The sequence below is a fragment of the Gavia stellata genome, chromosome 21 (genome assembly GCF_030936135.1).
Source record: "Gavia stellata isolate bGavSte3 chromosome 21, bGavSte3.hap2, whole genome shotgun sequence".
In the NCBI taxonomy this organism is placed as follows: domain Eukaryota; kingdom Metazoa; phylum Chordata; class Aves; order Gaviiformes; family Gaviidae; genus Gavia; species Gavia stellata.
In genome coordinates this window covers 9,059,744-9,083,942 of record NC_082614.1, presented here as the reverse complement: position 1 = coordinate 9,083,942, position 24,199 = coordinate 9,059,744, and positions in this window count along the sequence as shown.

Genomic DNA, 24,199 nt, shown 5'->3' with positions numbered 1-24,199 from the left:
AGTTAACTTCACCTAACAAAGCAACTATTGCAACCACGTAACCATCGTCAACGTTCTACAGAATAAAGCAAAAAAGACCTGAACGGTCCTGGTGAGAAGCAAGGAGGAGGGCTGGCCTCTCAGCACTGCCTCCTCATGCCTGCTCAGCTCCATACAACCACACCTCCAGCATGGTCTGCAGCGTGCCCACTTCTCCAGCCCTTCCCAGGGCACACGAACCTTTACTTTAGCACATATTCCCAATATCTCGCTTGCTTCGGGATCAGAGGAGGGTTTCATTTCGAGCGGATTTCTTCACAGCTCATTTTTCAGCTGCCTGAGCTGTATGTACTCTTGGACTTTTGCCACTCTGAGGGAAACCTGTAGGTGACCTTTACTGAGGAGACAGGGAAGAAGTGGTTCCTTTGGAAATGCTTTTATGCCAACGGGGATGAGATTTCTCATGTGCTTAGCATAACATCTGTGCCTTGATGGATTTGGGTTTCACTGGAGTGAAGGATATGGTGTCAAACACAGCGAAGCTTCCAATCAAGTCCTTGGGAGAGGACCATGCAACTGCTTTGGAGCAATATCCTAGAATTGCTTCCCAAGACAGGGATATTTTTCAAGGGGTTGGAGGACTGACTCCTTTTGGATGCATTTCAGCAGTACTCATCATTTCTAACCAGCAGTTAAAGAGTGTTGAAGGTCTCAAGTCAGAAGCAGAGCAATGTAAACTACCTTTAAGCTACTTTGAGCTTAAAACTCCTGATTTTATTCAACACTATGAATAATTTATTATTGTTGTTATTTCCTAAGGATGTAAGAAGAGTCCAATCAAACTTAAATACACAGAATACCTGGGGAGCATTTACAGATACACTAATGAAAGAGAGCAACCCCAAACCCCAGTGTTTATACATCTCATTGCCACCAGAAAGCCCTGATTTAAAAGCAGCTCCTCCTCCATCCTTTTTCTTGTCGGTGCTATGTAAGGACAGTACAGAAAGGATGTAGCATTAATCCCTGTGAAATGATTTATCACCGCAACCACATACAATACAGCTTCTGTCACAGTTGTCCATCACTTCCCAGCAATTAACCTGGGAACTTTATTCACAGGAACATCCAAGTTTGCAACTGGAGCTCCCCTAAAGCTATTCCCCAGCCATCAGCAGCCCTGTGCACATGGCACACACTGGCAATCTTCTCCCTTCCATTTCTTTGTGCTCTCAGAGGGGGGGGGGGAAGGGCAGAGGGGAGGTGAAAAAAAGAAAAAAAAAAAAACAGCCTCTCCAGGCCTCCGGGTTAAACTGTGATCTACTTCAATCCACAGTGCTGTCCATTATTACCAATCCAATTATTTCAGACAGGTTAAGTCAGCTTTAATTTATGTCATTCCAATTACTTTTTTTTTTAATTATTAAATAAAAAGATCACTTCATGCTTGGAATGATTTCAGAATACTGAGTCAGCATCCCAGGAAAAGGACTTGGGAATGCTCAAGGTCAAGGTTGGACTCATGCAGGAAATCCGTCCCAGAGTTTGTGGGAAGATCTTCACTCACCTCATCTCTCTTTTTTTGTATTTTAATTGCGTCTCTCACACAAGAGCCCATGGCTTTCAGGACTCTGCTCAGTGAGCAGGAATGGTATTCTGTTTGCAAATATGTTTCAGCTGAAGTAAGAGGCACTTAAATTAACTAGATTTCCCTGTCTGCTGCAGTATAATGGGACAGCAGAGCACAAAGCTTTCCCCTTCAGGGGAAAAAGGAATCCAGGATGGAGATTTTCCTAAGGCACAAAGGGGAGTCAGGTATCTAATTCCCACACAGGTCCACTCAATTCCCCTTTGTCAGCCTTCTCCAGAAGTCAACATCAGGGGTGTTTTAAACAACCTTGTGACTACCTTCACTCCTACCTTCAGTCATTGCCAGAGTTCTGGCAAACTTCTCTGAGCAATCAATTGGCTTGTAGTAGGGTGGTGTTAAAACACGCTCAGCGGCTCCTCCTCAGCTGGGTGCAAAGCCTCAGCATCTCTGCCACCAGCGCCAGGCCTGAGGCATCACGAGATGCTTTGTCTGCTTTCTTACACCTTTAAAGCTGAGACATATTCCACCTCTCTCCAAGCAAGGACTCCAGACGACTCAGTTAAACTCCCACTTCTGCCACTAACCCACCCTATGACCTTGCAAACTGCTTTTGACTTATGTGCCTGGATTTCCTCTCCCGCAGAGCCACCCACCCACATGCAACTCAGGCTGGTCACTACAGCCCCTGCCAGGGAGCAAACAAATTTGAGACCCAACAGCCTGTTGACTGAGTATCTCCCTGGCTCCTAGACAGGCCATGAGCAGAGCTGGTTAAGTCTTTAACATCTATTTCTCAATTATTTTTCCCTAGTATTTCTAATTAGAACAAAAAAGTTTTGCTTCATTTTTTTTCCTGTCCAGCTAAACTTCCCAGCTGATCTCAGCTGCCATGGCAGCAGAGTCAGTTCTGCAGATAACTTGGATCCCGGACCCTTTCCAAGGCTTTGAGTTAAAACCTTGAGAGGTACCTTGAAGATAAGGGACAGTTGCTGAAGTCGGTGAGACCACTTCCCAAGCCCAATTCCAGCAGCCAGGAAGACACACACTATATGGGATGGTGCTTCCAAGGGAGCCCTGGAGTAGAGTCCCAGGGGTTAAGGCCACAAAGGCATGCTGAGTCACAGGGAAGGGGATGTAAAGCCTAACTGCATCCAGATGGGGAAATAAAGGGAAGAGAGATTTCAAGGATGGGCACTAAAATCACTTCCAAAAAAAAAAAATCTTCCTTTTGGAAGAAGGAAAAAGCATCTCAAACCAAGAATGCAATTTTAACAGTCTCCTCAAAGCGCTTCCTTCACCTCCTTACCTGAATGAACCAAGGATTACCTACATCTCAGTCTTAGCCAGACAGCTGGACAACAGGGCTATCCAAAACCATCTCTGTCAAAGACAACACAACAAATCCTCTGCCTGAAACAATGTCCAGACATCCAAACACTGAGTCACTTCAGTATCCCAGCCAATGTGTCCTTAAGGAAGAAAACCCAGACACTCAGCTGGGACACCCTGCAATGCCAGACACCTTCCTCAAGGCAGAGTCACTTCAAAAGCAATGCCATTCAGAGTGAGGATCCCTTGATAAGGGGTGAGATGTTACCTCACCCTTTCTCAAGCTCTCTCTCTTATCTTTTCATCCTCACGCTGCCCAGTAACCTCCAACAGCCTGGGCAGCATCTGTTCCCCATCCCTCCCACATTACCATGGGAATGGGAATGCCCCTTTTTCCTCAAATACAGGTTTTTATTTAATATCCAAAGAATAATTATCTATGTGCACACGTTACTTGTCATTGACTGGATATTGCCATCCTACCCCAATTTTAGATGAGGACACAAGAACAGGTCAGTAGACTACTAATAGGGTACTCAGTTCCCAAAGACACCACATTAAGTTCTAAAGTACTTCACCACTTATTTAGTACAAAGTGAAACGCTGGATAAGGAAAGCGCCAACATGCACAAGCCTGTTACATTATTCCTTTCCTTATCCTCAGGCTGTGCCGTTAAGAAAATGAGAAACAAGAATTTTGCTGTACAGCTACAATAGATGTCCACGTGCTTCTCTTGAGGACTTCTTGATGCTGCTTTGTGGAACGCACAGCCCAAATTCATTATGTTCTGAAGCAGTTGTTGAGTTGTCTGAAAACAGACAAATGAAAACACAACGCCAACCAAAAATAGCAACTTTTGCAAAGAGGGATTTTTTTCAGGAAATGCATTACTAAAGCCAGAGAACTTTAAAGCTCCCCTTTTGCATGCCACCAAAGCAATGTGGATGGGCTTCCTTGGAGGAATTAAAAAAAAAAAACAAAGAGCCAAACACCAAAACAAAACTAAAAAGAAAACTCCATGTCCACCAAGTGGCTTTGAAATTTCCATCCCAAACACCAAGACGATCCCTTGGGCTAGGACAGCTTTGTTCAATTAGTGCTGCTCTGCTCAGCCTAATTGTAAGAGTTGGAAACAGCCAACGTTCCCGAAGGGCCACGAGCTCTTTCCCCTATTGTTTTAGGCTCAGCATTGAGACAGCAAGTGAAGGAGGAGTAACAGTGACAAACACGAGGGAAGCAGCTGTATTCACTTTCCCTAGGGCTATTTCTGCCAAGTCTTAAAAATAATACTGAGATCTTTCACCCTCCTCCCTCTATCCTTTCTACCACAGACGCCAGGTTTCTCCCAAGTTGTCTGTGACCTGGCACTGTATCACCTAAACTGGACCCATCCTTTGAGGACAAAATCTGATAAGGGCAGGTGAAAGTAAAAGCCTCATAGCTCCTGCTGTGAGAAGGCTGCCTTTGGGTGAATACAGGGAAGAGTTTGCTCTCTGCAAACAAGGACTGGAAACGTTTTCAGTTCCAGCCTGAGTATGTGCTGAGGGGAACCAGTCCTTCAGGATCCCCTCTCTGCCCTTCACTTTGAAACCAGTCCCTGAGCAGGCTCCAGCTCAACATGTGTTTTCATTTCACTCATGGCACATGCCAGTATTGGTTTTCTGCCCACCCTCTTCAAAAGCAAGAAAGAGAACAGGAGACAAAAAAGTGCAGGAAAAAAAATATGCCACTCTCAAGAAATGGCACTTTAGGCAGTCTTCACTACATCAGTAATGACAGTCAATAGTGCCTCCAAGGACTTGCTTTCTTCAAGTCAATACTACATTCTGACAGCCAGTTTATTCCTGGGATCCATGAGCCTCTCTTCCAGATTCAATCTTGCTCAGACAATCATTCCTCTGAGGCTTTTATCCAGCTTACAGATAGTACAGAGATACAAGAGCCAAACAGTGAAGAAATCTTACTGCTGCTCTGCAGAAATGCACTTCTTTACTAAGTGGCTTTTCGTACCTGCCAGGGTCACCCACAGCACTAAGGAAGTCAAAAGTTATTAGAAATAAAGCAGAGATGCTTAAACAAATACCTCATCCTGGATTCCACACAGCTTAGGCTTCAGGTGATCCTCTCCTACATCTTCCCCTCTTAAGAGATTTACCACTACACTGGCTTGCGTACACATGCACAAGAGGAAAGCAAGGCAGAGAACGTGACCTTCTAAGAAGAAGCCACAATTGAAAGTCTGCAAAGCTCATTTCACCAACTTTGCTGCCTGAGCCAGAGCTGGGATGGTACCCACCGACATCTATCCCCAGTTTTGGTGTCTCAGCAAGGAAGCCTCCATCTTTGTCAAAGAAATGCCCACCTGTATAGCTAAAACTTCTTCAGTAGACAGTCCTTTTCCTCAGGCACCAAGGAATAAAAAGTAGGCTTAGAGAAAAGAAAGCATGTACTAAAATAATTAAGTTCAGTGCAGCAAGCCCCTGGCCTTCACCTGCAAAGACACAAGCATAATTGCAATATTAAACAGACTCGTGAAAGGCCTCCAGGACATAAATGGGTTTTGCAGAGGTCAACAGCAAGGTCTGTGCCTCGGTGAGAGCAGCCTCAGCAGCTTCCACACCAAAAGGCAGATGCTTTGTGTTCATCTCTATTGCCCCAATTTTACTCGCATCCTTGTATTTTAGGAAAGCACATCTCTGCTATAAACCCTGGATAGATCCTTGTTTCTAAGGCACATTCTGAAAGGACTTGTTCCTACTGCTGTAGAAGCCTGTTTTTAATGTGTCTGCCTGTTGGGGGTTGCCGGGAGGAGCAGAGGGATTCCTTGCCAGCTGGTGAGCAGCATGGGCAAAGAGAGAGTCACAGCAAATTAACCCGCTTCTCCCAGCTTTGGAAGACCACAGTGGGAATGTCATGCCACAGAACTGCAGTAGTGTCCTCGGGGTGCTACTCCTTTCCTTTCTTATATGCCAAAGCCTTTGATGAAAGGAAAGCTGTCTATCAAAGAGCATCTCTCCCATCTGCTAAATTTAGCTCTGCCTTATGCGTCGCCATAGCCTCTGCCCTCCTCCCTGCACATCGGATACCTGGAGTGAAGGAGTTAACATGAAGCTCACTTGTGCTACAGCAAAGCCACACAGTTGATAGTGTTCAGTGAGTAGATGAGGGCAAGCCTGAGAAGCAAAGAACAAGATTTTTTCCAGCACCCTACACCTTACACCTACCTCTGCAGCACCAGTAACAGAGCATTACACTCCTGAGGGCAAAACTTTCCAGTGTCACAGAAAGTTCACCATCTCAACCTGAGAATTTTCGACACGGTTGGTGACTAATGAGGTCCAGGGAGGTATGGATTACTGCTGTTTGTACAGCTTTATGGAGGAAGCTGTAAGAGTGCTCTGTAGATGAAATCAGTACATATTTGCACGTTAATGTAATTTAACCTGAACTCATTCTGTCTTTTAAACCTCTGGAGTGGCAGGGAAGACCCATGAGCAAACAGGCAAAGAATATCTTTATTATAGAAAGGCTAAGGTGACAGTCTATAACATGTCAGACAGCTAAAGCTAGCAGGAGGCTGTAGATCCAAGCAAGAACAAAGAAGATTGCAGCAAAGAAATACCTCAAAGGTGTTCTTCACTACACATAGAAAATGAAAATTTTGCCTGGCAAACGCGGTTAAAGCAGTATAAATGTACACACTCACAAATAACTTGTTTGCATGGCTGTACTCTTAGAAGGAGCTGCTTTACCAAAAACATGTTCACACAAAATCCCCAGAGGCTTCTGAAAAGCCCCTGCAGTCAGGAGCTGCCATGATCAGTATTTTCTATAAAATAATGCCTAGGACTGCTCAGTTCCCCATAGGGCAAGGTAACTCTTAGAGATTTTGTTACCTCAGCCCTCTTCTGCTTGTTCTGCTGATCCAGGACAAACTCACTTTGCTGGCCCAAAGCAATGATGACAGATTGACTGTACTGCTTTGGCTTTGCACCAGCTTGGCCTGTCCTTCTACAGATGGTGCAGAAGCATAACAAGTCACCTCTGGTGCTCCAGCTAATTCAGCAAGTCTGAGTATAGATAGACCAGTTGAGCTTGTAGCACACAGAGCCTCAAACACCAGCTGTGGACTCTCACAAAACCTCTATGGAGATAGCCCTTCAAGTGCAGACCATTTCAGGCAGACCTGTATCTCCAGCCCAGCCATGGCCACCATGTAGCATAGACACACTCTGAGCTGGCTTGCACACCAGTAGCCAGACAGGGCTCAGGAACAGCTATCCGTGCAACCCAGGCTCCTTGCTGTCATTGCTGGGCAGAACCCAACACCCAGCCCAGGTCCCCACCCTGCTGTAATCACAGCCCTGACAGCATGACTCCAAGCCTCACCTGCCAGCTTTGCCCAGCTGGGGCTAAAGGTCTTTAACAGTAATAATGAACATGGCAGTCCTAGGAAGGGACTGAATCAGAACAAACTAAGTAGTGGATAGAACTGAGTCAGATTGGATAAACTCCAACCCACTTAGAAGTAAGTTGTCTCTTGAGCACAGCGGAGGGGAGGGGGAAGGCAAAAAAAAGTATCTTGGGAAGTGATTAAGGACATTGCCAAGAAAAGCATCACGAATTGTAGGATTTCCCATCACACCTTCAGGGTGAAAGTGCACCAGGCAGGAGGCAGAGCTCTCCTACACAGCTCCTTTATTCTGCATGGCAGCCTGCATGCAGGGAAAGCACTCCTCCAGCTTTCATTAACCACAGGACTGCTGTTACCCAGCCTTTCGACCAGAGCTACCCAAGTCAGGGAATCCAGAAACTGTCTGGACCACAAGTACGTTTTGCCTGGTCCCCACCAGACTCTCAGATGTGCAGCATATCCCGTATGCTTGTGATCCTGCACTGCTCCCCTTGTCCCAGCCACAGTTCTCATCAGCTGAAGTACAGGCCAGTGGCCAGCTGATCCACCAAAGCAAGGGAAGCACACTGCTTCCTGCTGGGTTGACTGCAATAGAATTACACAAGGAGCTTCAGTGACTATAAGCAGCCTCTGGTAAATACTGCACAGGCTTGTTTAGCCTGTGGCTCTTTACACGCACCCACCAGACTCTTTATATGTTCCAACATAGTGTTTCTTATGGAGGATAGTGTTATGCAAGGCTGAGCAATGAAAGCAGAGATTGTTAGCAACTTTAACAGGCTTTGGATCATGCCAGGAACAAGTCCCACTCTGTTTTAGTTGCTTCAGTATGATATCCCACATCTTTTCTATAATAATCAGATGCTCCTACACTGCAGTCGGGAGCAGAAGACAAACGATTAGTAAATAGACAAGCAACAATCTCTTTAAAGAGCTGAGAGTACTGCCAAGAATATTTGTAATCTGATTTCATTCCTGCCTCTTCGCCTTTCCTGACCTGTCACTGGACCTCAGTGTGATCTACCCGGCGGTTTTCAGGCTGCGGTACACAGATTACTTCTGAGTGGACCAAGAAAAGCAAACTGATTGGCAGGCTGATATGCATTACAGACCTACATCACTGACCTACACCAACCCATTAGCTCATTTATGAAGGAGTTTCACTTTGTTACAGGTCACTGGAAAAAATTTAGTCTAGACGGGTGATGTATTTATTTTAGGAAACAAATCCACTTAGACTATGACCTGAACATAAGTTCCCCACTATCTACAATGCCAAAGACATACTTGAGGTTGAAACAAACTTCTAATCATTTCTCCGATGTAAAGAGACTTCTGTTGAACAGCATATTGGTGGTGCAGTCCCTCCTGGGGGAAAAAAAAAAAGTCTATTTACCATTTGCTGTCCACCACAGCAGAGATGAACCGTAAGAGCACAGTGTGCTCTGCTCGGTGCAGGAGAACAAGAACTGCAGCCACTTGTCACCTCCTCCCCTGCTACCTGCAATTCCCAAGTGACACATGCAGCAGATTTTTTGAGACATGTAATATAACACACACAAAAAAGCAATCAGTCTAAGCAAAGGGCTTGAACAGCATACCTTGCTGGAGAATAGAAACCCTAGGATATCAGCTTGGGGAACCAGAACAATTCTAGCACAGAAGTCCGACCCAGACAACACGTGGCACTGCAGGACATGGTTTAATGGGCATGGTGGTGTTGGGTTGATGGTTGGACTTGATGATCTTAGAGGTTTTTTCCAACCTTTCTGATTCTGTGATAAGAGGTGTCACCTACTATTCCACATGTCCATGAACCCAGCTGCTATCTACGTTCCTCCACTATGTCCAGCGTTACAGATTACCATCCAGGTTTAAAGGTGTCCAGCTTTAAGGGACATAAGTTTCCAGGGGCATTTCTGCTACCCCCACAGAAGGGACTCTGGTTCTGCAGCTGAATAAGGTGACCCCACCCTGATTTAGGGCTCCAGGCTGCTGCTCTTGGCAAACTCTGTGCCAAATCAACCATTTCTTTTGAATTTTTTCTAGGCTGACTTAGCTCTCTTTCAGAAATGGACAATGGGAAAGAAAAAGAAAAAAAGTCACTGTCCCCAGATGCAGCCCCAGTCTGAGCAGGTGCTGTAAAAAAATGAATGACATGGTACAGCAGGTCACCTCCTGCTCAGGTACTGCTGTTAGAATGGGTATGGTTGGGGTGGGGAGGGAGATCAACAAAACAGCCCCTGTAGTCACACCAGTTAGTTCATACTACAGCTTTCATGTGCAGCCCTGCAGCTACTGCACACTTTGTACCTACACCAAGAGTCCCAAGAGCGCAAAGCACAAGAAGGCTTGTGAGTCACAGGAGCCAACTGGGAGGAAAAGTAGGAGGCAGAAAGCAAAGGGTTAACCCACACCTTTCTGTTGGAAAATAAACACTGGCTTTAACAGTTTCCAGCAGAAGATGGGAAGGAAAAGGAAAATCTACCATGGTTCTAGAACGCCTAATGACTCCTGTGCCTCAAAGGCTCTTTCTAATATCACTCCAAACCCAGCCACATCCATGCACTGATAAACACAGCAGCAACACACAATTTAAACACAATTAGAGGAGACTGCTCCCTCCCCAAGCACTACTCAGGAGTCAGGCTGGGTGGTGGTATGCAGCTGTGCAAGAACAATCCAACACACACACAGTGCAGCTGTAGTTGTAGCTGTAAATTCTGGCAATAACTCCCTCTCCTCTTCTCTGAGGAAGGAGGTCAGACCAGCTGGGAGGGAACGAAAAGGAGGTATATGCATTGCTCCAGGCCAGGAGGGATTAATTAATTAGGCAGCACTTGTTACAGTGAAGCAAAACTTACTTCACTTGGCCCAACTATTTAAGGCATAAAGGGACAAGACGACCCATCCTCTTGGGCAGATTGCCACAGCCACACAGAACAGCCGGTTTCAGAGGGACTTGGCACTAAGCCGGCCATGCAGCCACAAAAAGGCTAAGCAAGAGCAAAGTCTCTGTCTCTGAGGGGTTCTGCTGTGGGGTTTGAGGTCCGCAGGGTGAGATGGGCGTGGAGTTTCCATCAACTGCCCCCCTACGTTCTTCCAACAGGACATGAAGTTGGGCTTTCTGCTCCTTATCTGGCATGCAACTTGGAGGTAAGTTCAAAACAAACTTGTTTGATTACTCCAGATGTCCCTCATGGGGCTGGAGCGAACATTTCCATGGGCCTGGACTGATGCTGCTCTTCAATTTGGGGATTTCCTCTTTGCACATGGCAGTGACCAGGGAACTTTATAGTTCCAGATGAGGCAAATCAAAATGAAAAGACAGACTCATTTTTTTAAAATTAAATTAGAAGAAAAAAAATAAATAACTACCATGATGTACTCAGTTTTGGTCTTACTGAGGTTCTACCTCCAATTTCAGGAGGGATAAACTCACAAGTAAAAAGGCATAAGATTAAAAATGGAGTCTGTGATCTGTGACTCGTCCCTGAGTAGAAAACGGGACGTTTCTTTCATTCCTACAGACTGGTGGATGCTTTTGTCCGTTCTCTCCAGAAATGAGCAATCATCCCACCCCCTGAGCACACAGACCTTACTGTTAAGAGGAAACAGAAAATGGTATAATCTTCACAGAGATGCAAGGGAATTGCTGTGTTCAAAGAGATGCAACCACCCCAGGAGGAACATCAGAGAACCTCTACAAGAGGAGAGAGCTCAAAAGAGCAGAGGGCTGGATATCCTGCAGCACACACATTTCAGAAAAACCCCAGCCTTCAAAGCCTCATGGAGCCCTGTGACTAAGCACAAGCCTGTGAGCAGGTCCCAGCAATTGCCTCTCCAGGCCCTTAGACTGCTTCAAATGCAGAGCAAGCACAAGACACTGACAACACAAGTCTTCCCTCAAGCTTTCAGCCAAACCCCACCATTTCTTCAAGTTTCTGCTTCTCCTCTCTCTGCTGGGGAGTTGTCAGCAGCTTCCCAAGATGGACATTCATGGCAGAGCACACCCAAATACAGCCACTCACAGGACAGTTTCCTCCACACAGGCAAGGCAGAGACAAAAATGAAAATGTTCTTACAGGTAGATTCCACCCTGACCCCCCAGAAAAACTACTGGATCTTTTCCATGAGTGTTTCATCTTTAATTCACTACACTTTGTCCAACAGGCTAAAAGCCAAATGTTTTAGCAGTCAGATGGTCAGACTGCATCATCAGCATCTTCCCCTAGGTTTACATCCATAAGTCTATTCTGTATTGAATGCTGGTGTTTTCTTGCTTCCTTACAAGTAGATTTTAAAAAAAAAAGTAACCACAACAATGCCCACTGGCTTTATTAAAGTATTAGAAGATAGTAAGCAAGCTACATAATGAACTCACATGGCAACGAAATTCCAAGCTAGCAGTCACAGTACTTTACATTTAAATTTATATTTGGCAAAAAAAATCATCCCTTAGACAATGTAGGTCATCAAGTTGATCAGTCACAAAACACCCCTTGCTTTGGAACCAAAGAACTTAAGGAAAAAAAAAAATCACCACACACACACTACAGCAGACATTTCAAAACCCTGTTATACATCAGTACAACACGTCCCTCACGATGAAGACAGACAGCATGCAGGACAGAGCCCATGAATTTGTTGCTATGGCACATCACACTCTGGAGAGTCAGGACATTATTTTAGAGCCAGGGATGTGCAGTGGAAAGCAACCACCTTGCTAAAGGAAGATCTTCGTCTTCAGGTTTTGGGGCAGCATTTAAGTGGTCTATATTCACTTCGGACTAGCACGGGAAAGGGCGCATAAGTTTTGAGTGAGAGATGCCCCAGTGAAATACAAAGGACAGGCTTGTCTGTCTTTGCTCTGCAACATCAGGCGGTGCAAGTGCATGCAAATTAATAAAGGCAAGAAAGATTTCTACAACCTTAACTACGAAGAATCAGCAAAGATTAAGGTTTACCTAGTGCTTACTAGCTCAACAAGACCTATAGGAGAGTGAAAATGTGATTTACTGAAAACACACCACGATCTCAGCGGCAGCACCCTGCCTGTCTAGCCCTGTACAGGGCTCCTCTGCTCAGCCAGGGACCTTCTCTACAGGATGCACAGCAACAGCTGCCACAAGTGACTCGATGCCTTCAGAGGGACAATATTCCTGACAGTAAAAATATGAAACCAGCCCAGCAATTCATGCTCATTTACAAACAAGGCGCTGCACTAACTTATGCTCATTTGCACATGAAAATTACCTGAGCATTTACTGTACATTGGGGTGATCAGAACAGCTTTGGAGCTGCTGTTCGGTGGCCATCATACCGTACACTTAAATACATTTCATTACTGATTTCAGGAAAAGCATCCACAGTTGCAAGGGAGAGGCTGAAGCAGATGACAGGAGTGTTACATAAATGTTATTGATTTTGTTTCTCCAAACGTTCGTGAAATAAGCCAGATAAACACACCAACCAGTTTTGCTCAACAATACAATGCATCATTCAGCTTTTCAGCAGAACATATCAAACATCAGCTGTGCATAGTGTGTGCACTTGATGCTGCCACAAAGGACTGAAGAAGGGGAAGTGGTGATCAGATAAAGGATGCACATTCACTCCTCCCGCAGCGATGCGGCAACAGCTAAACTTCCCAGAAATGTAGTGATGTTCCTCATACAGACTAAACATTTTAAAACGTATCTTAAATCAGCCTATTTCTTAGCAGCATCTGGAGTGGCACAGGGGTCCTGCTCATCAACACAGCAAGAAAAATCTCCATCCTAGCGCAATAATCAAAAGTAGTCACGACAAAGGATGAAGGAGCAGATATCTTGTTCCTCCCACTTTACAGACGGGAAGTGAAAGGTCCAAATGCTTAATGTGGTCACACAAAAAAAAAAATCTTAGCTTTTTTTTGTTAGAGGCAGGGAAAAAATGGTGAGGAGGAAATATCACCAAAAAGCGCAGCAGGTACTTATGGGCAGATCATCTGCAAGAGAGGGTGCTCCAAAAAACAAACCAACCCATGTGGCCAAGTACAGGGATAATGTTGTCCTTATTTCACCCACACCTTCTTTCCCAATACGTCTCTTCCTTCATCAGCTAGAGATGTGACAAAAATTTTACATTAAAAAAAGTAAAATTATTAACTCACAATTCTCCCATCTGCTCAGTGCCTGTTAGTTCACAAACCATGAAAGTGTTTTAACAGCCATGGCAAGGGGTGGAGGGACACGCAAAAAAGCAACTGCAAAGCTCGGTTTCGGGATGTAGACCCTCTTGGTGATGATGAAATCTGTTGCTACATGTAATTAGCTTTTAAAGCCTAATGGTTTACTTTTCTTTTTTGGGCAGGGGGAGAAGAGGATGCTGAAGACATGAGATACTAACCACTTTAATCTTTCAAAGGTTTGGGAACAGAGTTTGCTCTTTGATACATCCAGTTCCATAAATCTCAAGACACAAGGACAGAAAAATCAATGGGTAAGAGAGATGGATCGCTCACCTGAACGGAGAGAAATGAGTCAGCTTGTATCCGATGTGCCAATTGCCTAGGCAATCTGTCAACGTGTTTTTCAGAGGGAATAATCCCTTTAACCAGGAGGAAGAAGCCACAAGTACCAAGGAGGTGAAAACCTGATGGGGGAAGGTAAGAATTCGCAAAACATTTGGGGCAATTTTTTTTATTTTAAGTCCAAAGTGTTGTTCTTATATCAAGTCTTTCACTCTATTCAAAAAGGACAGAACAGTGCAGACATGTTACAGCTTCACTGCTGTATCACACGCCAAATGGACCCTCTATGGTTAACCAAAAAAGACACCCCTACATTTCATCTGTTACAAAAGGTAAAACTCAGCATCAATAAACAAAAGGTCAGAACTAGCATCAGGGTTTCAGATCTTAACTACAAGAACTTCTTATCCAAACCTTAGGGTAGGACATTCAAAAGCATTTCATTTGCTCCCATTAAAGCCAGATACAATTTCATTCATGCATTCAGAGCGTTTAAGATGGGAACAGACTGAACCCTTGTCCTGCTCTGAGTGTGCTTCACAGTTTTTAAAAAACACACTGGAAGACCCATCAGGTTTCCCCAGGTCAAGCCAAGGGATCCAGCAAAGGAAGGAGGAAAATGCCACACAGAAGCTGGCCAGCTGTCTGCAGCACCCATCTCTGTGGGCAAGGGCTGGATGGTGTGTCCTACAGCCCTGCCATCCAGCTACGCAGTCCCAGCTGTTACCAGCCCATAGAGAAAGGGAACAGCAAATGCTTTGGCAAGTCACACTCAAACCATTTACATTCAGTCTCCTTCATGGACCACGTGTAGCTCAAGTTTCCCCTCTAGTGACTCAGCAGCCTCACCCTCATATTTTTAGCATGCTTAGTTAAGATTTTTTTCTGCTATTTCCTCACACCAGAATTTCACCTGTCGCATCTTGCATTCAATCTGGGTGGGGGTTTTTTCTCTCATTTTCCTCTCAATGCGTTTTGCGGGCAAGTACCTACTTAGGTGTTGGATGGGGGCCACAAGGAGGGAGGAGAAACAGATGGTAAAGAACTGGAGATGCTTTTACTTCAGTTTCTTCTGTGCTGGCAACAATTACCAAAATGCCACACCAAAGCCACCCTCTCTGAAAAACTTCAGCGGGTACAAACGCAGCAGCCCATCTGCTTAGCAACACATGGTGCCAACAAACAGTTTCCAAGCCTCAGGCTGAGGTTTGCAGTTATGGCGAAGTCACATTGGGTTCCCAACTCCAAAGACAGACATTCAGATAGGGGGTAGGGCAAGAGTGGCCTTCCCACAGCAGGCAGCTGTGATCAGCAGGACACACCTATCTTCCCCTTTTGGCAGCATCACACACCAGTAACAATCTGCTTTACGATCTCATGTCTTCTGTAATGATATTGAGATGCACCCTCTTCCTCTGCTCCTACAGTACAAGGATCCCCTGTGCAAGCACATCTTTCCTAGAGCATAGGAGGAACATCTCTAATCAGACACTAGCTTCTCCCTCCTCTCCTTCTCACTGGCCATTCAAAACACGTCTTCAAATTTTCCCAAATGCATTTTGACACCTGACCTGCTCTTCAAAACCAGCTCCATAAGAAATGAGCCTCTATGGCATGAGCTACACCTTGCAAGTGCTCAGTTGCTGGGGTGCTACCTAATTTCATGTTCTCTTCCTTCCCATCATGGCACCGCGGGACATGGTTTAGTGAGCATTGTGGTGTTGGGTTGATGGTTGGACTTGGTGATCTTACAGGTCTTTTCCAACCTTAATGATTCTGTGATCATCCAGTGAGCCCCTTCGCCTTTCTTAGCATCAAGCTGTCCCCAAATGCTCAGCTCACAGCAGCTTTACATCTTTTTCCTGTAGCTTCTTTGTTGTCCTGGGCCAGGTATGAGGCTCACTTGCGTTGGCCCACACCAGCACTCTGCTGACCTGACACACTCAGGGGAGTGCTGGTCATGGTCACGCGTGGGAAGACGATGGCTCTGCCGTGTCAGACAGCTGGGCCCGAGCATGGAGGCTGCCCAGAGGGATGCACAGCACAGGCTGACAGCGCTACAGAGAAAGAGGCATCCAGTGGCTTTATGGGACCTGACGCAGGATTTCTGATGCATGTCACCCTTGACGCCAGGAGCTGCAAGAATTCACCACGTTAGCAAAACATAATGCAAGCTGCCCTGTGGGTCACCCTGCAGGTCAGGATATTGTAGCATAAAGTGAGTCAAAGCACTCCAGGAAAACCTAGTAGAAGATTAGCTTTGTTTGAAGACATGCCTTAGATAAAATCTCACCCTAGGAAGCCGGTCTGAACACTTTGCTCAAAATTCCCCCCCCCAGGACAGATATCCTAGGTGTAGCCCAAACATAGTATCCCACAGCCCTGCTTTGGCCTGGGAAAACAGCTCTTGACCAAGAGAAATCCTGCTTTTTGACATTTCAAGTGCAGATAAGGATCAGTCTAAAAATCAGTATCAAAAGATGCAACTGAAGTCAAAGGACCTATGGCTGCTCCTGCCAATCCCAGGTTGCTTTGCATGGTGACAGAGCTCTGGCACTTGAAATTCTCTGTGGGTCAAGTGGGACTTCAAAGAGGTTTCTAAAAGAGAAGAGGGAGATACCTGGTAGAAAGTTAACCAAAAACCTGCAGCAAGCATTAGAAACTGGCACAAAAGGCCAGAGAAAGTCAAGAACAGGCAGAAAAAAAAGACAAAAGAGACAGAAATGCTTGAGTGATCATAAGGAAATGATGTTTTGTTATGTGATCCAAAGCCCTCTGCCATGGGTGCCATATAAATAATTATTAATTACATTGTTGATTATCTGTGTAAGCAATAGATCTAATGAGCTGGTTCTTACAGGAGATAAATACAGCTTCTAAAGAGCAGGGCAGCCATTCTGCCAAAGGCAAGTAATTAGAAGCATTTCTTCTCTGCTGAAAGTTTGCTTTTTTTTTCTTTAACCTGAGGACAACCAATATACACTGTAGATATTTGCTGTTAAAAAACCCTCTCCCTTCACAGTCCCAGTAGACAGAAACTGAATTTCCCTTAATGACTGGGCCCAATTAACTGGAACCTGGAGCTCCACTTTGTAAGCAGCAGGGTTCCTCTTTGGAGGCCTGGCCCCGATGGGCAGGAGACATCCAAAGGTTGAGGATGAAAGCTGCTTTGTTTCACTAAGCATGTACACCATATTGCAGGATGGTTGGCATGGGAACACAGCAATGGAGGAGCCTGTGGTGCACAATAAACAGTCTCCATAAAATACGGAAGCAAATAACTGGGGAGATGAAGGGTAAACCCTTCACCTATCATCTGGGATTGCTCAGCAGATGGAGGAAAAAGGAGCAGCCCTTCCAGTTCATGGCTCTTTATCCATGCCTGAGAAATATCTGCTTGCAGGATTTTTGTTTTAACATTACTGCTTTAAGCCTTTAGTGCACACAAATACTCAACCCATTTCACCTCCTGGTGTCCGAACCGTGGGGATCCACAAGGAAGTTCCACTTTAGCTGCTGTCATCATTTATAGCCTTGAATTGCAATGTCTCAAGATGCTGGTTAATCCCAGGACAGAATTTGAGAAGAGGGCTGGCCTGAAGGGGCAGGATTAGATGGTCAACATTACATGGGTTTCTTTGTGAGAGCTGTCAGCAAAATCCTAAAGCTACTTTCTGCCAGTGGATGTTCAGGCCCTGATCTGGCTAATTAATTAAACACAAATAGTTCTATTGTAGTCAACAGAAGTGCTTGTGCAGGTTAAGGAGGTACATAAATACCTGTGTGGCTCAAATACTGAACAAGCAAAGCAAGAAACAGCATCAGTTAAGCTGCCTGATCAGCAAACACCATGTGTCAGATACATAACCGCAGGTACCGTCACATCCACTGTGGGATTTTATCTGGCTGGCTGGGCAAACACCCCATCACAGTTACAGCGCCTCAGGCAACACCATCTAGCCATATGTTCACGAGGTGACGGGAGATGGCCCACCCAGAGGTGGCAGAAAGGACAACCACTGCCAGCCGCCACATCTGCGAGCAGGGGGAACAGGGCGCACTAACCCACTGATCTCAGCCCAGGTGCCCCATAAGCAGGCTGGCACGCCTCAGACAACATCAAGTCCTTGTTGCAGTTACCTCACCTCACCTTGCAGACCCACCACTTAGAGACACCAGCCATGTCCTCAGGAACTGCCTCCTAGCACCCCTCCATACTCTGTAGCGAGACACCGGGGTGAACAGGGAGCACCTTAGAGGCAAAGCAGGCAGCTTAGGCTTAGCCAGCATCGCAACCTCACTGCGGCAGCCACCCAAAACTGGAAAACCCGGAGACATTCAACTGCCTGTGTTATGAACTGGAATTTAGCTCTGCCAACATCGAGCTCTGGGAACGATCTACAAACATGTCTGGCTGCACAGACAGCCGCCGCCGCCTCCTCCCCAGGGGCTGCGAGGAGCCTCCTGGAAGGCAGTCACGTCTGTGCGGCAGGAGAGCAGGCAGAGCCCGGGCAGCCAGCACACCACGCTCACCCCAGCACTGGAGAGTCACGGGCCGATCGTTTAGATTTCCAGCTGAATTTCTGTCCAAGTTCATACACGACCTTAATGGGGCATTTGACTTACAGCTAAGGATTAGCACCTTAGTACTAAGCAAAAAAAGCTCTCCCAACTGCAATCTGCACTGAAGAGCGATGTTAACCCCCGTCAGTTCAAACCAGGCTGCGATTCATTCTCCCACACAACCCAAAAACTTGACGCTCAACCAGCCCTCCTAGTACATCTTTAATATAGTTGCATAATGATTTAAGATACAATTTTCTTATTTCACATGGAAAAGAGTTTGGCTATTTTACATGTTTAAAATGATCACTAGGCAGTAAGTATTAAGAATAGTGTTGTCCCAGTAACTAGGAAAGCCACCCAGCTGCTATTTTGCTGGTGCACGACAAATCTTCCACCCTATCTACCTTTTTAGCACAAAGCTAGTTTTCCTCTACTTTGTGGACATCTCTGAACATCTATTAAGAAAAGGGAAAAGGTAAGTTTCCTCTACAGAAAAATACTCCTTTTTCTCAAAGTCACAGATGTAAATTAAAAGTAGTTGGACCCCAAAGTCGATGAAGTATCCCCTGCCAACAAGCGCAGTAGCAAATCAGGAATAAAACTTATAACCCTGCTTCTGCCTGAGAGGGGAAACAGGGGGGAAAGGAAGAAAAAGATGATCAACAGACTTTGGAAACCTGCAACTTCTCTCCTAACACTTTCTTTTGCTTATTCTTTCACAGCAACATGATTTGCAGATGAAACACCACAAGCATCTTCTACAAGTTCCTTTTTTTTCTGATCTCATCCAGGGCTGTTGTTCCAGCATGCTGACCTTCAATCTGTAGGAATTTCCCGATCCCAGCTGAAGCACTAGATAAAACTTACAACACACTAACACCCTGGGGATTTGCTCAAGAGACAGGAACGCAGAGAGTCAAGTAGGCAAAGCTGGAATTTACGGGCTTGCTGGCAGTCTGGCTACAGATGGACACTGGTCTTCCACAAGGGCTCTGTTACAAACAAGACAGACCAGAACAGACAGGACTGCCTGTAGACCGGAAACTATGAACTCTAAATACCATCCGTTTCTGCCCCCCCCCCCCCCCCCCCCCAGCAAAAGCAGAGAGGCATCTTATGCCAACCAAGCCTGAGGGACTTCTGATGCAGCTTTGTCCATGGTTTTGAAGCATGCAGTGAGGAATTAGTACATTTTTAGGCCTTTAGGGAACATTTTTTTTTCTTAGTTTAAAGAATAGAGCCCACCGTGCACTAAAATAGGAATTTTTAAAATGTAGCTTTAAAAATTAGCACCCTGGGCACTGACCTACACAAGCTGCTTCACTCTGCCAGGCCATCCGCTGCTTTATTGGACATGACCCAGAGTGCCTTGTGTATTCCCCTACATTTTAAAGGGGTCAGACAAGAGCTCCCAAACAGGCTTAGAGCTGCCAAAGGGTCCTCACTTTTTCCTCCCTCTTCTGTTCTTCAGTAGCCATGTGCTGGGAGCAGGGCTCTGCATCTTGAGGTTATTACCCATTTCTCTAATGAATCCTCATGCATAGTAACTTAGTTCATTAATGAATTGATTTGAAGGAAGAGTTCACTGCAGGGGCCAGGAGCCCAAAGACACACACCTACAACTGAACAAATAAGTCACTTCTGTGATACTGCGTGGTGTGTCCTGCTGGTGAAGGCCCCATTAAATCACCTTGCACTTCTGCCACTTGTTCTTCATCCCCACCATTATGAAAGATATATGGGAACTGCTTTTGCCTTCACAGCTACTTATGTGAGGAGGTCTGGTCTCATTCCTTACAGGCCTTTTCCATTTGGGGCTGTCATGTTTGTTGTTCACATTAAGGGAGTTTGCGATTCTAGCACTAACTTTTGCAGCGTTTGCATTCTTTTGCAGCTCATTTGGATTGCAGCTTGGGACTGCGGGTCCACCCTGAGGGTTATTACCAGTCTGTAAAATCCCAGGACTACGGTGTTTGCTCGCTATTGCTGTCCACAAAGGGGGAACTGAGTCTGGAAACAGCTGCCCTGAGCTGCTAACTGAGTATTTCCAGATGAACCCAGGAACGTACCTCCATGCTCCAGCACCAAGCGCTACCTTGTAAACAAATGCCCTTATATAGGTCTGTGTGGGCAAAGTTAATTATCTCCAAATAGCTTCCAGAAGCCTCAAATCAATTTATGAAAACAAAAATTAACTTTCCATATAAACATAATTACAGTGAGACAACAGTATCCAGCCTGGTGCTAGTGCTGTTTTTGGAAGCCGGGCAGAAAGCCAAATGAGTTCATTAGGCAGTGTAATTAATAATGGTTTTCCCCTGCTTTAGGAAGCCATTTGTGGTCCTAAGAGGCAAAGGTACTAGGGAAAAAACCCACAGCTGACACGTTTCAAGAGGTGCTTCTGCAACAATGATTTATTTTAGAGCCTCCACATGAATATATATCATTTAATGAACATAAAAAAAGCAGAAAAAATAACACTGCAGCAAGATCCATTCACTCTGCTCAAAAAGGTGCCTAGGAAGACTTTTCTTGAGAAAGAACCACCAAGTTTCTCTGCAAGAGATGAGCATCACCCACTTTACAACACAAGAGGAATAAACATGGGGGAGGATCAAGCTAGCGCCTCATAACCAGCTTCCCCTGTGCAGACCCCCACCTCCATTGTGCCATGAGCCTAGAACAGCACGAGATCCTCAAAATGCAAGAGGAGCCCACAAGCAAACATCATTTCATGGTTCTGATTCCAGCGTAACACTGAGAAGAAGTTTCTTTGGTTTTTGGGCAAATCTGATTATTTTCTACCAGCTCTGAATGTCATTCTCTTACTCTCAGGCTACAGACAGACGTGCACTTTGCAAGCACTGATCGTTGTGTCTCTCAAAGTGCTTACTGCCAATGTGCAATCTGAAATGGAGGTCTTCCATGTGCCTTCCATCCATCATTCTCTGTCCCACTGAGCCCAGAAAACTTGTGTTGATGCTACCAAGAAAGTGCCAGTCATTGTTGATAGATACTAGACTGGAGGATAAAGATACAAGAGTCAAGCCACGTTTCACTGTGCAGTCATTTCCGTGGAAGCAGATGGTCAGTACTGCACAAGTCACCAAATATCTAGTTAACAGGACAAATTAAAAGCAGATAAAGACAGCACCCATTTCATCATCAGTATCTAAATATCTAGACTTCTAACAGCACACCCTAAATGCTATTACCTTTCTCTACATGTCTGTAAGACAAGAGCTCCCTAGGTGCTTTGCACAGCTTGCAAACCAACGTCCTGCAGCAGCAAAGAGGTGCTGACTCAGCAGTTGTCAGGTCACCAGCTGCTCTGCTGTCATCCATCTAGCAGCAACAACGCCACATGAACCCACTCATACAATGGAGCCATAGGATCTCTGAGTAACCACTGTCATTTCCCACCTGCCAACTTTCCCTGGCACTCCTTCATCCCCCCAAGTCTTGACTGGCGTGGGACTCATTGTGTGGCCACATAAAGAGAATATTTGGATATACATGCCCTAAAGCCAAGGAGGTTGGCAACCCCTGCCCTCTAACAGCCCAACTCAGCCTCTTGCTTGGTTGCTCCGCTTCCCTATGGCAGAGGGGAAAAACCCCGCTATGTATTGCCTGGTGGAACACACAAACCCACCTCTCAGTCAAGCAGCCTGCAGAGCAATATAATCTACTTATGAATGGCAGCGGAACCCCTAGATTGAATTACAAGGCAGGTATTCAATCAGGCAGGATGTGTAGCTGCTTTCTAACAGACTGGAGGATTAAGAGAGCAATAGAATACATGCTTTCCTTCCACATGTCAGCATCTCCCTCTTCTCCCCTCCACAATCAAGAAACTAGCAGAGGCTGTACTTAAAGAGAAGAGGATTTGCAATGCTCAGGACCCACAAGAAGGATTAGAGAAAGGTTACAGAGAACATGCATACAAAGACAACTCTCCTGTATCATCCCCAGCAGAAGGATTATAAAACAACAGTCTGCGTGAGACAGGGCAAACACACCTGAGCTACCAGGAGGAGAACAGGCTGCAGCTGGAAGAGCTGGCAGATGCTGAACACCACACAGCCAACAATTTGCACAGTGTCTAGTGCAAGATGACTGCAGCACCTGTTTACAGCAGAGCTCGAAGACAGGCTTCACTGTTTTGAAAAGGCCTGTGCAGCATGGAGAATTGCAAGCAAGAGAGGCTGCAAGTCAGCTCTTTTATATTCCAGTAACACCCGAGCTTTATTATCTCCAAACTGCACTAAGTCCTGCACAAGAGGAAGACAGAAAAAGCCCCTGCTCAAAAGAGCACATCACATGCAATGTAGAGATTCCCACTTCACCCATTGCTACCCTTCCTAGGGACATATGTTGTAGCAGGGCGCAATAGGGAAATAAGGGAGTTTATTGCTTCGAACCTAGAGAAGAACCACCGTGCATGGATGTGAAAGTCATCTGGTGGAAAAAGACTGCAGTCTAGTACAAGACGACAGAGGACAGTGTTTCACGTGATGTAGGAAAGAAATTCTCTCTGATGCAGCAGGATTACATCATGTCTGACGGCAGAGGCCCATTGTGCTCTCACTTGCAAAGGAGGATTACTGTATATCTGATCCATAAGAAGGATTATTGTGTTTGAAGCGGGTCGAGTACAACCAGGATAAACTGAAAGGCAATAATACGCCGGTGGAAGGTTTCACTGGATTTGTGACAGGGCAGATGGAAAGCAGTGTATCATGGGCATTAGCAATGATGCATCCAGACATTGGGAGAATGTCCTGGAACTCCTAGAGATGATTTCAGCATGCAACACAGGTCCACTTCACCACCAGTCCCCAGCTTACTTGACAGGTTACTGAACAAAACTTATTTCCAAGTTTGTAACAAAGGTCCATGCAGTTCTTGCAAGAAAAAAATGCCGACCTCTCTTAATTCTCCTCTTGAGAGCCCTTTTCAGTCCCGTCTGACCCAGCCCTTCCTTTGCACATACTTTCCTGTGCTTGAATGACCACCTCTTTTTATTTAGAATTAAAATCTCAATTGGATTTTACAGTGATAAACATGCAATGTATGTTTTAATGTCTTACAGTATATTAACTCTGGGACATGTATCTATTGCATTCTCCCTTATCAATACTCCAATAAACTTCCCATTAAACCTTGTTACAAGAAAATTGAGTTTTCATTGAAATCTACAGGACTGGTCTATTACTGCAGGAATCCTATCAGGGAAGACATCATAGCCATCCTAACACAACACAAACCAGAGCACTTAACACACTGGATGGCATTTATCAAGACATTGACTATAAATCATTGCAATTGGACGCACAGCTGCCTGTTGGGAGCATGCAGGCCTTATTTTACTTGATGCTGGGTGATCCCTAGATTTGTCTTCAAGAACTATCTTTTTTTTTAATACTATCCCATCAGCAGGGGAAAGCCCTATGCCTCACCACCTGACCTAAAGGTTTTGCATCAGATGCTGCTTTCAGCTGAGGAGTAAAGGCCATGGGGATTCAGTGAGGCTCATGCCAGCTACAGAGGATGCAGCCTGCAGATAACCCTCACAGCTCCTCACCTGAGCTACTAGGAGGTTCATACTCTGGTTTGGCACAAAAAGGCACCTCTTGATTAATATTCCACCATAAACACACATTTCATTCTTTCCTCTTTCTCACCAAATCCTCCTTCTAGAATCCATCCTTCAGGAAAAAAAATTCTGCAGCAAAGCAAGCAGATTTGCTGCACTCCCAGTATTTGACAGAAGGGAGAACAGATTGGGACTCCATGAAGAGTGAC